General features: G+C 49.4%; 1 protein-coding gene across 1 annotated transcript in view; it reads right to left on the bottom strand.

Moving 5' to 3' along the window:
- Window positions 1-15,823, bottom strand: part of LPP (LIM domain containing preferred translocation partner in lipoma) — a 327,664-nt gene that overhangs the window by 242,398 nt on the left and 69,443 nt on the right. The window lies entirely within an intron of this gene.

Here is a 15,823-nt window from a genome sequence, read left to right as displayed (position 1 = left end):
TTTATCGCATTTGCGATAAACCTTGCTAATAGCGAGGTTTATGTGCGATAAAATTCGCCGATGTGCGGCGATAATTTTTGTCTCTAAACAAGTTAGAGACAAAAATTATCGCTAGTTGTTGGTAATATGCCCCCGGGTTTTTGCTTGCAGGAATCGGGAGGCGGGAGACTAGCACTGAAATCAGTAGTCTCACGCCTGAATCGGGAAGGTTGGCATGTCTGGATACTCTACAGCTGGGGCCATAAACTACATCCACAGGGCTAGGTGATAGCCTAGGTCCGGCCTGGACAATCGGACACAGAGGAAGAGGAGTGTCAGAGGGTGCGGTAGTGAATAGGGTGAAAGGGAGGTGTCGGGCGGGCACAGGGTGTGATTCTCAGAGAAGAGCAGCGCAGATGGGGGGGAAGTATATGGCCCATGCATGAGAGAAAGAGCGGGGGTGACCAGTGCGTGGGGGAGATGCTTGCGAGGGTGGGGAGCCATGCTGAGGATCGGCGGCGTGCAGAGAGTGGCCCTGGTCAAGGCATCTAAAATGGCTGCCGTGCACGACAAAATTGTGGCATTGGACAAAAACGCAAGATGGCGCAGACAATGTTTATCAATAAGGATTCATTTATAACAAAATATTTACTCGCAGTGACAAAATGGTGGTCAACACTTCCTGATTTCTATCGAATCGAACGTTAACAAACGTCACGCAGCAAAAAAAAAAAAAAAAAAGCTCACGCACAGAGCAGTTTTTAGCCATGTTATCCAATGGAAGGTGGATAACATGGCTAAGAGCATTTGCTGGATAATGCATGAATATCGCTGACTTTTCAGCGATATTCATGCATTGTGGCCGATGTGCAGCGATAATTTTTGTCTCTAAACAATTAAAACGAAGCACAAAATGGCGAATTCCCGTTTCGCCACCAGTTTGCGGCCCAGTTCGCGGCCCGTGAAGCGCTTCTACCGTGAAAAATCTTTTTTTTTTTAATTTTCCCCACGGGACCCTTTAATAACCCCAACAACATTCCTAGGGGGTCGAGAGGGGTATACCTTGCCCCCTTTCAATAAATTCCCCCTTCGTTTTTCACCTCTTCTTCTCTCTCGATCCTACCGAGAGATAAGATGGCGGCCGCTCCGGACTGTTTAGAATGTTGACAGACACCGGAGAGCCAATCAGCTTTCTGTTATCCAATGGAAGGTGGATAACATGGCTAAGAGCATTTGCTGGATAATGCATGAATATCGCTGACTTTTCAGCGATATTCATGCATTGTGGCCAATGTGCGGCGATAATTTTTGTCTCTAAACAATTAAAACGAAGCACAAAATGGCGAATTCCCGTTTCGCTACCAGTTTGCGGCCCAGTTCGCGGCCCGTGAAGCGCTTCTACCGTGAAAAATCATTTTCTTTTTTATTTTCCCCACGGGACCCTTTAATAACCCCAACAACAATCCTAGGGGGTCAAGAGGGGTATACCTTGCCCCCTTTCATTAAATTCCCCCTTTGTTTTTCACCTCTTCTTCTCTCTCGATCCTACCGAGAGATAAGATGGCGGCCGCTCCAGACTGTTTAGAATGTTGACAGACACCGGAGAGCCAATCAGCTTTCTGCGCGCAAAGTTCTGTTTCGCGAAAAGTAAGCGGACCGGATCGCTGCCCGGAGCGCTGTTACAGATATATATCTTGTTTTGAACGTTAATTTCTCAAAAACTACTGGAGCACATATATTGAGACCTAGCAAAGGCACATCGGGCTAACAGTCCCTACAATTTTGCCAAGTTTCGTGAAAATCCATTCAGCCGTTCGGGCTAAAAGTGAGTCCAACCGCCCTATGGAAATTAACATGGGAAAAACGCGTTTTGGGACCCCCCTTTTTTCTCGGCCCCCCCTTGACGACCCCCCCCCCAAATTTCCAGGAGCTGCTCAGGAACAAAATGTGCCATTTTCCTGAAAATTTCAGCCGATTCCGTCCACAAACGCCAAAGTTATTAGACATAGAATTTTCAAAAATGCCATAGGGAAAAAATCCTAACTATATATACCTACTGGCGACCGCCAGTAGGTAATATATATATATATATATATACACATATACATATATACATACATACACACACATACACATACACATACACATACACATACACATACACATACACATACACATACACATACACATACACACACACACACACACACACATACACATACATACACATACACATACACACACATACATACACCACAAACATCTTTATAAAAACCATTGGCAAAGCCGTCAAGTATGGCTTTCAAATGCTAAAATGTACAAACACAATGAAGCAGAAATGCACACAGACGGTTTCTGCTGCGTTGTACAACCTCTCTTGCTGTGCATCCTCGTGGGTGGTTTATTTATTATTCACCAAGCAGGACTGTGACCCTTTAGAGGAGAAGGGAAGGGATATCTAGTTTGGAGTTGAAAGCAGTTTCTCTGAACTGAGTCCATCTAGAGGGGACCAGAGAGGATTCTGGGAGGTTCATTGGCAGGGAGAATGGCTGATCCACAAAGCAGCCACTAGAAGGTTGGAGGCTTGGTCGAGGCAACAGGCTTGCTCTACTCTTTCACTCCTCTGTGCTCGCGTGGTGGCTTCAGTCTTGTTCCTCATCGAGGGAGAGGTTGGCTATTTCATCCTGCTCCTCCGGCTTCAGTCTAGAGACGTTGAGCCACGAGGCTGCTGCATGTAGTCCTGGAGGTCTTATCAATAAAGAACCTGCTGCACATCAGCAGTTTTTGCTTCACGGCTTCCTTGCCCAGGAATGGTCCTGTGTTCTATGCAGGTCCATTGTAGATTTTCCCTAGGTTTGCCTAACTGTGCATGGCACAGGCCGCATTAGCTTTGCACATGTTACTACATAAACAGGTTTGTTTCTGTGCCACATTGTATTTTCACAAAGAACCTGCCACGGTTTTCTTGTTCTGTTCTTTCCTGGGATTTAGTCTGAACAGCAGACAAGGTCAAACAACAATGTCCCTTGTTATTTTGTTCTGGTCAGGCACTCGCACCTAGACACAACATAGAAACACAGCTGTTTATGAACATGTGAACCTTGTCATAGAGGCAGGCACAGCAATGTAACAAAGAGGTTTTCTGAGAAAAGATCACAGCGGTATCGGAGATGTAGAACGTCCCGCTGTGTATTCGAACGTACGGGGTCCACGACTAATCCCAGAGATGCAAATGGTCTTTTTGTGTTTATTGATGGTGGCACGATCGCTGCATTCTAGAGCACAATAGTTTAAATAAACAATTCAAACTTCCTTCGTGTCTCTTTCATATCTTACTGTGGATGAGCGAGAACGAAAGAGGGTGTCCTGTTACCGTGATCCCTGAGAGGGTCAGGAGTGTTACATCAGGGCCGGCTCTAGGGCGATGCGACCGGTGCCATCGCACCGGGTTCTGGCTTCCTGGGGGCACCCGGTTTGTAAGTTTATTATGTTTTTAAAGCACCTGCTGCAGCGTTCCTGGGCCTCACAAAAATGTCAAGATAACTCCTGTGATTAATGTTCTTCCTGGCCAGAGATCAGAGTTTTGTATAGTTGAGGTTTTTGACATGTGGAGGTAGTCAGAGGGTTAATGTGCCTACTGCAAAGAAGGTGTACCAAGTAGATTACAGAGTGCATTTAAAGTAAACAGATCAGCAGGTTACTGCTTTTAAAAGAGCCATCCTTTTGTCACTTGCAATTTATAACTTACAGTCCTAATATAGAATAGTGAGGTACAAGTTACATTTCCTCATAGAAGTGCATACACTCTGCTAAGTATAGAACATTGATAAATGTTGCAAAACGGGTTAATTTGGGTAGAAATTGATTCTTATTATTTAAGAAAACTCCCAACTATGCTGTTTCTTCTTCGACTCTGGGTTTGTGCTTCTCCATACCAAGCACTCCTAAACCTTACTGCCTACCAGTATGGATGACGTGTGACTCCTACACTTTTAGTCCTTTGGCTTATGTAACATTTCCTATACACTGATTTACACACGTATGATTGATTGTCTGTGCAATGTATGTGTGATGCAAAGTGCTCTGACATACTTTAATGGTATGAGTAGCGCTATATAACTAATTCAATGCATCTGAGAGAGAGTGGCTATGGAGACTTGGTCACTGTTAGAGGGTGCTAGTGAGAGAATCCGTGGTGGAGGTGGTCATTGGGGGCGCCAACTGACATTGACACACTGGGTGCCACCAGCGCTAAAGCCGGCCCTGTGTTATATTATGGGGTGTCAATTTATTTGTCTCTCTGAGTCGGAGTAGGAAGGAAAGTGAGAAACTATAGCTAGTCGGGCTCCTGGTACTGAGGTGGTACTGTGACTCAGTCCCAAACTACTGATGTTCTATGGTCTCAAGCATAGTTCTGTTCTTGAGCAGAATCCCCGTGACAGGATTCTCTTTATTTGAACGGGTACAACTCCTGGACGTAAGTCCGGGAGCAGGGAGGCATAACAGCCAACCGTGGTAGAGATGGAGAAGGTAAGTGCCAATCACAGCACTCGCTTGAAACCGGAAGAGACAGCCCACCTGGAAGGTCATCCCCCAGAGTCGTTCAGAATGTCACCCCCTTTGTCTAATTGGGAGTACACAGCTGTGCCCTTCAGGAGCCTGCAATGAGCACCACAGACACAGCCTGTGCATTTCGGCCACAGACAGGGCGGCCCTTGGTTTTCCCAGTACTTGGTGTGCAAGGCAGTGTAATTTACCTCCACAAGTCCTGCGCCTTCTTGCAGGTTTGAGACTTTGGGGGGCCAGGGATCATGCAAAGAGTGGTATCGCTGCAGCAACTAATATTCTCTGTCCGGAGCGAAGGCCCCGGCTCTAGCCCCCTTGGTCCTAATCGCAAGTTGGTTGGTTGCAGGATCTTGGGGTCACCGTCACCTCTGCAACTGGGCGTAAGAGTGTAAACACAGGGCATGACTGAAGCTGCATCACAATAGCTGGGGTCTGTACATTGTGGGCATGAGATCCTTTGTGTACCTAAGGTAAGAGGCGGGCACGCCACGTGCACCATCGACACCAGAACATCAAACACAGCGGTAAGGTAGGCGTGGCGAAATAAGAATGGTCCAAGGAGGGCTTCTTTGGAAGTATTTCTACAAACCCACAACTAAAACCAACGATTTCTTAATCAGATCAGTGAGTCAGGATGGCCACCACTGAACTAAAGGCCAACATTCAAACAGTGTGGGGGGGGGGGGGATATTAGGAAAACTACAGGAGCAGCAATCCAGCCTCCGTGGGTGTGGTCACTAAGCGTCAGGCTTTAGTAACTATTCAATCGAAACTGATTTTACAAGAATCTACTTTTAAAAAGTACTCCAGCTACGAATACTACTATAGAAGCAGACCATGCCTGAAGAGAAAAAAAATCAATAGATTAAAGCCCAGTTTTGTGGCGATTGTGTAACAATACTCGTCTGACTGGCTTTAAACATTCACTGCTCAGGAAGTTTGGCATTAACTTTTGGTGAAGAAACCTTTCCTTGTAGTTCAGATTATCTTTGATTGAAAGCAGGTGATAGAGATGAGCAACAAAGGCAGCCAAGGGTAGAATAATGTTGTGCCCACTACAGATGGGCGGAGGGCAAACATACTGGCATCCGTCTGATTTTTGGTTTAGCTGCAGAGCACTTATTTCCACTGATTTAGAAAAAGGGGTGGTGATGAACAGAGTGTCTGAGTTAAACAGACCACTCTTACCCAGTCCAAAGATCAGGGCTTGATCCATCACCGTTATTTATCTCACTGCCCCATCCCAGCTCAGAACCTGGCTATATGCAAATCAGTCTGTCCCTGGCCCAGTGCATCATGGGAACAGGGCAGACTAAACTACCAAGCCAATTCTTCACCAGAAAGGAGACAAGCTACCGGGGACCGGTTTCTGGCATTTCAGCCTTCTTCGGCCCGGCTTGCTTGAATCCTGATGGAGCAGTGAGAAAGGGACTCACTTTTGTAAATATTTTTGTCCACCCTAAGCGTGGAAGGGTATTCTCAGATGTGAGACCCTTGCTCATTGCACCATCAGGATTCAAGCAAACCGGGCCGAAGACGGCTGTAATGCCAGAAACCGGTCCCCGGGAGCTCGTTTCCTTCCCAGTGTAAGAATTGGCTTTCGTAGTTTGGTTTGCCCTGTTCCCATCATGCACTGGGACAGGAACAGACTAATTTGCATACAGCCATGTTCTGAAACTGGGATGGTGCAGTGAGCTAAAAAACGGTGTTGGATCTAGCCCTGATCTCTTGACTGGGTGAGAGCTTTCTGCTTAATTCAGAGACTCTGTCCCTCACCACCCCTCTTTGTAAATATTTTTGTCCACCCTAAGCGTGGAAGGGTATTCTCAGATGTGAGACCCTTGCTCATTGCACCATCAGGATTCAAGCAAACCGGGCCGAAGACGGCTGTAATGCCAGAAACCGGTCCCCGGGAGCTTGTTTCCTTCCCAGTGTAAGAATTGGCTTTTGTAGTTTGGTTTGCCCTGGTCCCATCATGCACTGGGACAGGAACAGACTAATTTGCATACAGCCATGTTCTGAAACTGGGATGGTGCAGTGAGCTAAAAAACGGTGTTGGATCTAGCCCTGATCTCTTGACTGGGTGAGAGCTTTCTGCTTAATTCAGAGAGACTGTCCCTCACCACCCCTTTTTGTAAATACTTATTTCCACTGAGGCAATGAAAATCCACTAGAAGGGAGAACCTGTATGTGGGTTTCCTGGGTCTCCTCAACTGTATAGATAAATAGATAGATGTGGACTGCCCAGAAGCCAACCGGGTTGGCCTAGCACAGAGCCAAACTGAATGGTTGAATGTCGTCCAATGACTTCAGACGAAACAGTTTATATCATCACTTCTGACTGGTGCACTTTCCATCCAATCAGAGGGGATCTCTATACGTAGATCTTTCCAATCCACTCCTCACCGACTGTTCAGAATATTTGGGGCTAGCAGTACTTCCCTTAATGGATTTGCAGTTAAGAAAGCTATGGGTTGCCGTGCATCATTGCTACTAAAAGGTTAAACGTGGATATCCGACGCTGGCAGTACTTTAGATGCAAACTGTACAGGTCAGACGTTGTAGGCAATTGATTAGACGGAATATTACCTTCCTGCTCAGGATGAGAATTGCAACACTTTATAGTACTCCCGTACACCATTAAAAGTAATCGTTCTGAAAAATGCTATCGGTGGGGGAAGTGATTCTTTACTGGGACAATAAATTCAAGGATAATTCTAGGACCTGTTCCTACTTCAAGATGCGCTACGCTCAGTCGGTTGATCAATGAGCGCAGGTCAAGGTAGACTACACTTCTTGGGCGGTCACAGGTGTCCGCGGCGTGCCCAGGTCAGTCGTGGGGTTGCATCGGTCACTGTTACTTGTCTGCGGGCACACGCTGGCGGGCAGCGCGATACGACCATCCTACACCGGACTATGTCTACCTTATGGACAACTGACCCATTACCTGTTACTATTGATCCGATGCCAAAAAGACGACGAGGCTTCCAATTGCAAAATCTACAGTTCATCCACCTCTCGTCCTGAGTACAGGGAGCCAGACTCAGAGGGCGTGTGGGTTCACTTTCTACCCACAACCACAAATAGCAGAGAAGTAGAACAGGCTCGATCATTGCACGGGCTAGGCCGAGCATCTTTACTGCAAACATAGCACCTTCGCTCGCTGTAAGCAACAGGAAGTAATGCGGATACTGTGGCTGTCAGATCTGAAGAGCGAATCAAGTTACATAAGGCGCAGCATCACACCTCCGGCCCGCCCCATCATTCCGCGAGCACAGACAGAACTGAGACAGAGCTCAAGTGGCTTAAAAACAAAGAGACAGGTGCACTTTCGACAGAGAAGCCGCCATCTGCTTCTAGATAGCAGCAGAAAGGAGAAACTTTCTGGCCTGCGGCTAAAATTTCAGCCCTAAAAATGTATCTCAGCGGAAGAGCCGACATGGCTAATGATGGCGTCGAACGGTAGAGAGCAGCGCTGCGCCGCCATCATGAAGTGGGAACAGGCAGACGCTCGTTTAAAATGATGAAACAAACGTGTTCGGCTCATTAGGACGGAATGGAACAGCCTGTGACAGCACCGGCTGAAAGGAAGGAGAGGGGCTCCTGCAGCCAGCAGCCTCTTCCCGTCACAGCCTCGAAGACGAGCAGTGGACTGCCTGGGTGGAGGCTGCCACAGCGGGAGGGTGGAGGCTGCTGAGGGTAGAGCGCAGGCCTGGGTGGAGGCTGCCACGGCGGGGGGCAGAGCGCAGGCCCGGGTGGAGGCTGCCACGGCGGGAGGCAGAGCGCAGGCCCGGGTGGAGGCTGCCACGGCGGGAGGCAGAGCGCAGGCCCGGATGGAGGCTGCCACGGAGGGAGGTAGAGCGCAGGCCCGGGTGGAGGCTGCCACGGCGGGGGGTAGAGCGCAGGCCCGGGTGGAGGCTGCCACGGCGGGGGGTAGAGCGCAGGCCTGGGTGGAGGCTGCCACGGTGGGGGTAGAGCGCAGGCCCGGGTGGAGGCTACCACGGCGGGAGGTAGAGCGCAGGCCCGGGTGGAGGCTACCACGGCGGGAGGTAGAGCGCAGGCCCGGGTGGAGGCTGCCACGGCGGGGGGTAGAGCGCAGGCCCGGGTGGAGGCTGCCACGTCGGGAGGTAGAGCGCAGGCCTGGGTGGAGGCTGCCACGGCGGGGGTAGAGCGCGGGCCCGGGTGGAGGCTGCCACGGCGGGGGGCAGAGCGCAGGCCCGGGTGGAGGCTGCCACGGCGGGAGGCAGAGCGCAGGCCCGGGTGGAGGCTGCCACGGCGGGAGGCAGAGCGCAGGCCCGGGTGGAGGCTGCCACGGCGGGAGGCAGAGCGCAGGCCCGGATGGAGGCTGCCACGGAGGGAGGCAGAGCGCAGGCCCGGATGGAGGCTGCCACGGCGGGGGGTAGAGCGCAGGCCCGGGTGGAGGCTGCCACGGCGGGGGGTAGAGCGCAGGCCTGGGTGGAGGCTGCCACGGCGGGGGTAGAGCGCAGGCCCGGGTGGAGGCTGCCACGGCGGGAGGTAGAGCGCAGGCCCGGGTGGAGGCTGCCACGGCGGGGGGTAGAGCGCAGGCCCGGGTGGAGGCTGCCACGTCGGGAGGTAGAGCGCAGGCCTGGGTGGAGTCTGCCACGGCGGGGGGTAGAGCGCAGGCCCGGGTGGAGGCTGCCACGGCGGGGGGTAGAGCGCAGGCCCGGGTGGAGGCTGCCACGGCGGGGGGTAGAGCGCAGGCCTGGGTGGAGGCTGCCACGGCGGGGGTAGAGCGCAGGCCTGGGTGGAGGCTGCCACGGCGGGGGGGTAGAGTGCTTGTTCAGCTTCTGAGATGAAACACCCCTGGCACGCAATGCGGGCAGGCCAAATACCATCTCTATTACCAGAAAGAAATAATGGTAGGGGCAACTTAAGTGCTGTGCTCAGTTACCAGCCGAGAATAATAGGGTTCATTGATGAAGTTATTTTTCAGTACGAGTAACAAGTGGGTTTATCTGGAATGAGGAATGACATACTTGACATTGAGCGCCTCCAGCGCCCCGAAGGCCTCCCTGAGCCCTGGCGGGGTAAAGTGATGAGTTCTTCCTAAACCCAGTTTTGTCATCTAAATGCAGCATACAGATTTGCTGACGTCGCAACTCTTACACTTGAAATTAAGGACATCCCGCAGCCTTGCCGAAAGCATGTTATGTTATTCTACGTTATGTTGGATTGTAGAGTGCGCTGATCACCCATGAGGGTTCCAGGTTCTCCAGCAGGAGTAAGGCATGAGGTCCACACTTGGTCATTCGAATAGGCAGGTCTTCAGTTTCTTGCAGAACTCGAGAAGCGAGGTGGAGGCCCTGATGTGCGGAGGGACTTCAGCCCAAGTGTTGGGTGTGATGTAGAATGCCCCCCTCCTGCTATGCTCTGCGAAAGACGGTGTGTGTGCGTGAGAGTTAGGCTGAGCATAGGTTTATGGTTGGCTGGTGGAAGAGCACTCCGCTGTTCAGGTATGCTGGCCCAGTGTTGTGCCAGGCTTGGTATGTTTGCGTGAGGAGTTTGAACTGGAAGCGTTTGTGAATGGGGAGCCAGTTGACCTCTGATGAGGTGAGATGTAGGTGCGGTGAAGACGCTTGAGGATGAGTCTTGTAGTGGCGTTCAGGATGGTCTGGAGTTTCAGTGTAAGCCGCTTGGAGATTGTCATAGGGGGCATTGTCGTAGCCGAATCTACTAGTCATTAGTGCTCACGTGACGGTTCATCTCGTGTTTCATGACAGCCAATTTAAGATCTTTTGGAGCATGCATAGGACGTGGAAGCAGGAAGTGCTCGCTGCACTGACTTGTGCCATCATTTTGAGCGGTTGTCCAGGGTGAGCCTCAGATTTCTGGTGTGGTTGGTGTTGGTCTTAGCTCAGATGACCACAAGGTTGCGTCCCATGGGGTTGCGTCCCATGGGGAGGTCTTGTTTCCGAAGACCAGTACTTCTATCTTGTCGGATTTAAGTTTTGGGCAGTTGGTTCTCACCCATTCTGCTTTTATTGTCATGCAATTGGCAAAGTTGGCTCTGGTGGTGGTAGTGTTGTCTGTCGTTGAGAGGATGAGTTGGGTGTTGTCGACGTTGGGATCGGATGGTGTTGGTAAGAGATGTCCTGTAGATGTTGAAAATGGTAAGTCTGAGAGACTGTCCCCGAGGGACTCTGCAGATCAGGTTCTTGGATTCCAATGTCTGACGTTTTGTGTTCTTCTTGTGAGGAAGGAGCAGATCCATTTGACCATGGGCCCTTGGATGCTGATTTCTTGAAATCTTCTTATGAGTGCGCTATGAGAGACTGTCGAATGCTGCGAGACGTCGAGCAGGAGGGTGGCCACTGTCTGTCCACGGTCAAGAATGGTCCGGATGTCGGTGACCGCAATAACGGTGGCTTTGGTGCTATAGTATTTTGGGAAAGCAGATTAAGTGTTGCCCAGTATGTGGTGTACTTTGAGGTAGGCTGCGAGTTGCTTGTTGATGGTCCGCTCGATCACTTTGGCTGGGGAGGGGAGCAGGGAGATGAGACAGAAGTTACTCAGTTGGTTCGGGTCGGCCGACGGTTTCTTGAGGAGGGCGTTGACAGCACCATGCTTCCAGTCTTCAGGAAATGAGGCGGATGTGACTGAGGTGTTGATGATGTGGGTGAGGGTACTGTGTCCAGGTTGTAGATGTGAGGGAAGGAAACAGGCCCCTGAGTGGATGGGCCCCGTAGTCATGGCTCTCTCTCCTCTGGTGATAGTCTCACTCTTTTGTGAGGTCGTCTTGGTTGGTGATGGGCAGGCTGGCAATGAAATTGCTAGAGCCTGGTTGGTATGCAAAGTTGCTGTAGATGCTTGAGATTTTGGTGTGGAAGACTTTGGATAGGTCTTTGCAGAGTTCTTGGGAGGGGGTGGCACCGTTGACAGAGTCCAGGTTTGTGGGTAAGTTCTTGATGACGGATAAGAGCTCTATGAAGCTGCTGGTGCTCTCTTCGAAGGTATAGAAAGAAAAGGCGTAGGCGTACAATCGTGTCCAACAACATGATCGAGGTCATTTGTTACTCCATCAAGATGGAGTCCACAAGGCTAACCCCCTTTCACTGCAGCCTTTTATCTCCAACTTTCTGTACACCCTCTCAGAATTAACCAATTTCCATTTCTATGAAATGGTCACCTGCTTAGAATCAGGTTTATTATAGTCTTAAACTGAGGTTAAAATGTAATCACAAATCATATGTCCAAAGTAATTCTAGGGTGCCACTAACTTCAATGCACTTAACAGTGTTTGAAAATCATTCCCAGCACAAGTCCTACCTGAAAATGCACAGTTTTAAAACCATGACCCTCGTAGCATTCACGTTTTTTGAGAGTTGGTGTGTACACACTCACCCCACATAATAGCTCTGCTGACAATCACATCATCCTACAAGGCATGGGTCACGCATGGATAATACTTCCATCTAGTCAGAAGAATATAAATGTAATGAAGGAGGGCGGTCAGAAAATAAAATGCCCCCTTTCCAATTCTAGAAATAAAGGTCCCACTCCTGTGAACTGTTGAGAAGCTTTGGTAATGATCTTGATAGATTCATGAAAAAAGATGGCAACACCTCTGCCCCTTTCCCCTATGCGGTCAGCTTGGATGGTTTTCAATTCAACATGTAGTAGGCCCTTGAAAAGGTGAATTCTGCGGATCAGATAACCAGGTTTCTGTTGCACACAATATCTGCAAATTTCATCCTAAATCCGGCTATACATCCTGGCTCTGTTGGCGACACCTGGTCTTACATCACAGAGCTCAGATTTGTAAAAGGACTACATGGGACTAAGGAGGTTGATACTTAGTAGGTATCAAACTGTGGGCATGGTGTTTCCCTGGGGGAATCCCTCGTTGCCAGCGTACCTGGCTGGAAGGACGATATTGCACGTTTTCAAGACTCTACGTACTGTCACAAGAGATTAAGCCCTGATGAAGTCCCTAGTGGTTATGGGAAGAAACCTGTTGGCTGGACAGTGTGTGCAAATATAGAAAAGACTATGGAAAAATAAAGATTTTGAAAAATACTTCTAGATGGTTTCTTTACATGGTGCACCGCCATATGCTTTGCAGAGCTCAGATTTGAGATTCTCTAGTCGCATGATTGTAGCTTCAGGAGTGGGCTTTACCGCAGGAAGTCCTGAGTGCAGAACAGGCAAAATGGGTCTCTATTTCGAAATGAGAATCGAGAAAACAGCATCTGGTAAAGGTGCGTAGGGCAGCTTACTCCCTGGTTACGGAGCCTGCAGGCATTCAGGAGGCGTCTTCTTGGTCAAAGCACAGCGCCTCGCCATAGAGAGGACACTCCATCCCAATAGGGTCTGTTTCTCGGCTGCTCTTCACTTCTTACCCTGGGGGGGGGGGGGGGGGGGTTCTGACATCTGCTGCTCATCTACTTGGTGCTCCATAGTCCCATCTTAAAAGAAACTGAGGGCTCTATCTTTTCAGGTCCAAGCAATTAAGCCTATTCTCCTCCTTGGAAGGATGCAGCTGAAAGAATAGAGTAGGGAGAGTGATGCACTGTCCCACATGAAGGCCAATAGCAATTCCGGAAAACAGCATGCCGTAGTCTTTGGAATTGCTTATCTGTGGCATAAAAACTGGTATACGGTAGCTGCACTGACAGCACCTGCAATTCACTGACTTGGTTCGCAGAAGTAATCACGGTAAGCAACAGTTCTAAGAGTTCGCAACCTCCAAAAACTTGTATACATTTGTTAAAAAGGTGTGCACATCAAAAGTGACAGGAACAATGACAGCTTCACAGAGGCATAAGAAATTGTGCAAAAGGCCACATATATGTAAACCCAATCAAAAAAAATCACAACTGGCACCTAAATGAAGAGAGGGATAAGCAGGCAGATGTAGAAAGCCAAGAAAGGCTGATAAAGGAGCTTTAACAGAGAAATGAATCAGATCTTAGCCTGAAAAGGATCGACCCAACCAACGATCCTCACGATAGGCCACATACTTCGCCAACGCCAAAGAGGACCGTTGTGGATGGGCGACAAGCAGCCAAAAGCACATCCACCTCCTCTGCAGGCTGGACAAACCCACTTCTTTATGCATAGAGACACAGTTTGCAGAGGTTTGTATGAAGAATCTTGCCCTGTTTCGTGCACCATTGGCCCTTATGAGACACACACCAGAGCTTTCCTCTGAGCCCAGTCCAGGGTTATTGGGGTAAGCTGAGCCCAGTCTCTCTTGACCTTCTTCAGAACTATGGGAAGGAGAGGCGGAAATGTATAAAGGAGCCTATACTCCAGCCTATACTCCAACAGAGGGCTAAAAGAGTCTCCTAATGAGCAAACTTCAGGGTGCAGGATACGCAACACTGTGCATCGTCAGTGGTGGCAAACAGATGAATAAGTCTTGCACCATCTCAGGTTGTAGATGCCACTCACAAGCAGCCAGATGTCATGTACTGAGCTGCTTTGCCATGCTGCTGAGAACCCACTACATGACCGACCATATAGGTAATCCCTCGAAGGTCGAGCCTCCTCCAGAGCCTCAGCACCTCTTGGAGCCGCCCACACACCCTTCTGCCCTGCTTCTACCAGTATCACACGGCGGTGGAACCTGAACATGTTTGCCTCTGATGAAGGGCAGAAAGGCCTCAAGGACCTGCCGATTGGCAGACAACTCCAGGAGTTTAATATGGTGCCTTTGCTCTGCTGGGGACCAGAGGCCTTTTATCTCCAACATGACCAAGTGACCAAATCTACCCTCCAAGCAAAGATAATGCGTCCATCACCACTTAAAAGTCTGGATGGCGAAGGGAAAGAAAAAGTCGGAAGTAGGTCACATCTGCCTTTTTCGTCCGTCATTGAAGGTCCTGGGCTGGCTCATATGAAATACAAATACCACGCTCTGTTCTGTGCCCATTGAAGGCAAACATCCCATGGTGGCACTCTTGTGCCAATGGGGCTGAGGTACGAGCAGGACGCAGGAGGCCAAGAAGCCTGAGAACCATCCAGGTAGGAACACCGGACTGAAATTGAAACATTTGGATCACATCCTGAATGTCCCAGACTCGCTGCAGTGGCAGAAATGTTTTGAAGAGCACCAGGTCTAAATAGCTCCTAAGGGAACCCTCGGCTTTTGCCAGGAATGAGATTTCGCTCTCTTCGTGAGAATCCAGGACAGGGGAACAATGAGACCATCGACTCTAGGTTGCCCACGACCGACAGCAGGGACCCCACCTTCAGCAGCCAATCATTGAGGTATGGAAATACGTGTGCTGTCGGCATGCGAAGGTGTGTCACAATATTGCCGTCAGCTTTGCAAACACTTGGAGGGCCAATGTATATCCACAGAGCAGAACAATAAATGGATAGTGCTTGGAACCCACCATACAGAGGAAGAAGCACCTGTGGGACTGATGGAGAGGTGCGTGAAAATACACATTCTGCAAATACGAGGAGCGCATAAGAACCTGGACCAGGGACAGCAGCATCTTACATTCATCCCTCAGAGGGAAGGTATCAAGAAATGAAGACTCCTACAGTGCCTGTGTCAGCATTCAGTCTTTAGCCCCACAGGCTTGGAGCGCGCCTCGCTCACTTCCTTCTACTTGAGTGGACTCTTCCACCAAGACCAAGAAGGGGGAGCATCCACACCGGAACCTGGTTCATTTTGAGGGGGCTTTTATGTTTTTCTGCATCCAACACTACTAGTTGACTACCCCTCTGACTGGAATATTTAGTAAGCAAATTCAAACCGACAGCACGGTGACCGATTGCCAACAGTAGTGCCATATCCAGGAAAGCAGGACATAGGATCCAGTCAATTCGCTGAAGCGTGGAGATGCTGCAACAACGGAGGCAGAGTCAATGCACACTAAAACAGATTTATTAAACAGATTCCAAATAGTAGAAAAATCTTTGTAGGCGAGATAGCTTTGTTCAAATACTAATATGGCAGCTGATGACTCTTCTACATCACTTTTTAAAATTGTGAATCACAGTTTCTCATCCATCAAATAAAACCTCTGGAACTACTCCACAAGTTGCTTTCTGAACATTTTGAAGAGAAAATATGGACTATAAAACAAATTTTAGACCTCTAGATATCACCAGTGCAGGATAGGACGAGGCGATGGAGTGTTCCTCTTCCATGCATTCTCACTATGCTTGTGTGTTCATTTTCCCTTCTTCAGACGTGTAAGTGATAATTAGACATATACTTTTCACTAAGTCACCCCCCCCCCCTTTAAACCAGTGTCCTATTCACATCCTTTGTAAGGTGATCGGGACAATAGCGCCTCAA

This window comes from Lissotriton vulgaris, chromosome 11 (genome assembly GCF_964263255.1).
Source record: "Lissotriton vulgaris chromosome 11, aLisVul1.2, whole genome shotgun sequence".
Classification (NCBI taxonomy): Eukaryota; Metazoa; Chordata; class Amphibia; order Caudata; family Salamandridae; genus Lissotriton; species Lissotriton vulgaris.
The sequence above is the reverse complement of the archived record's forward strand: the minus strand, read 5'-3'. Positions and strand labels throughout refer to the sequence as shown.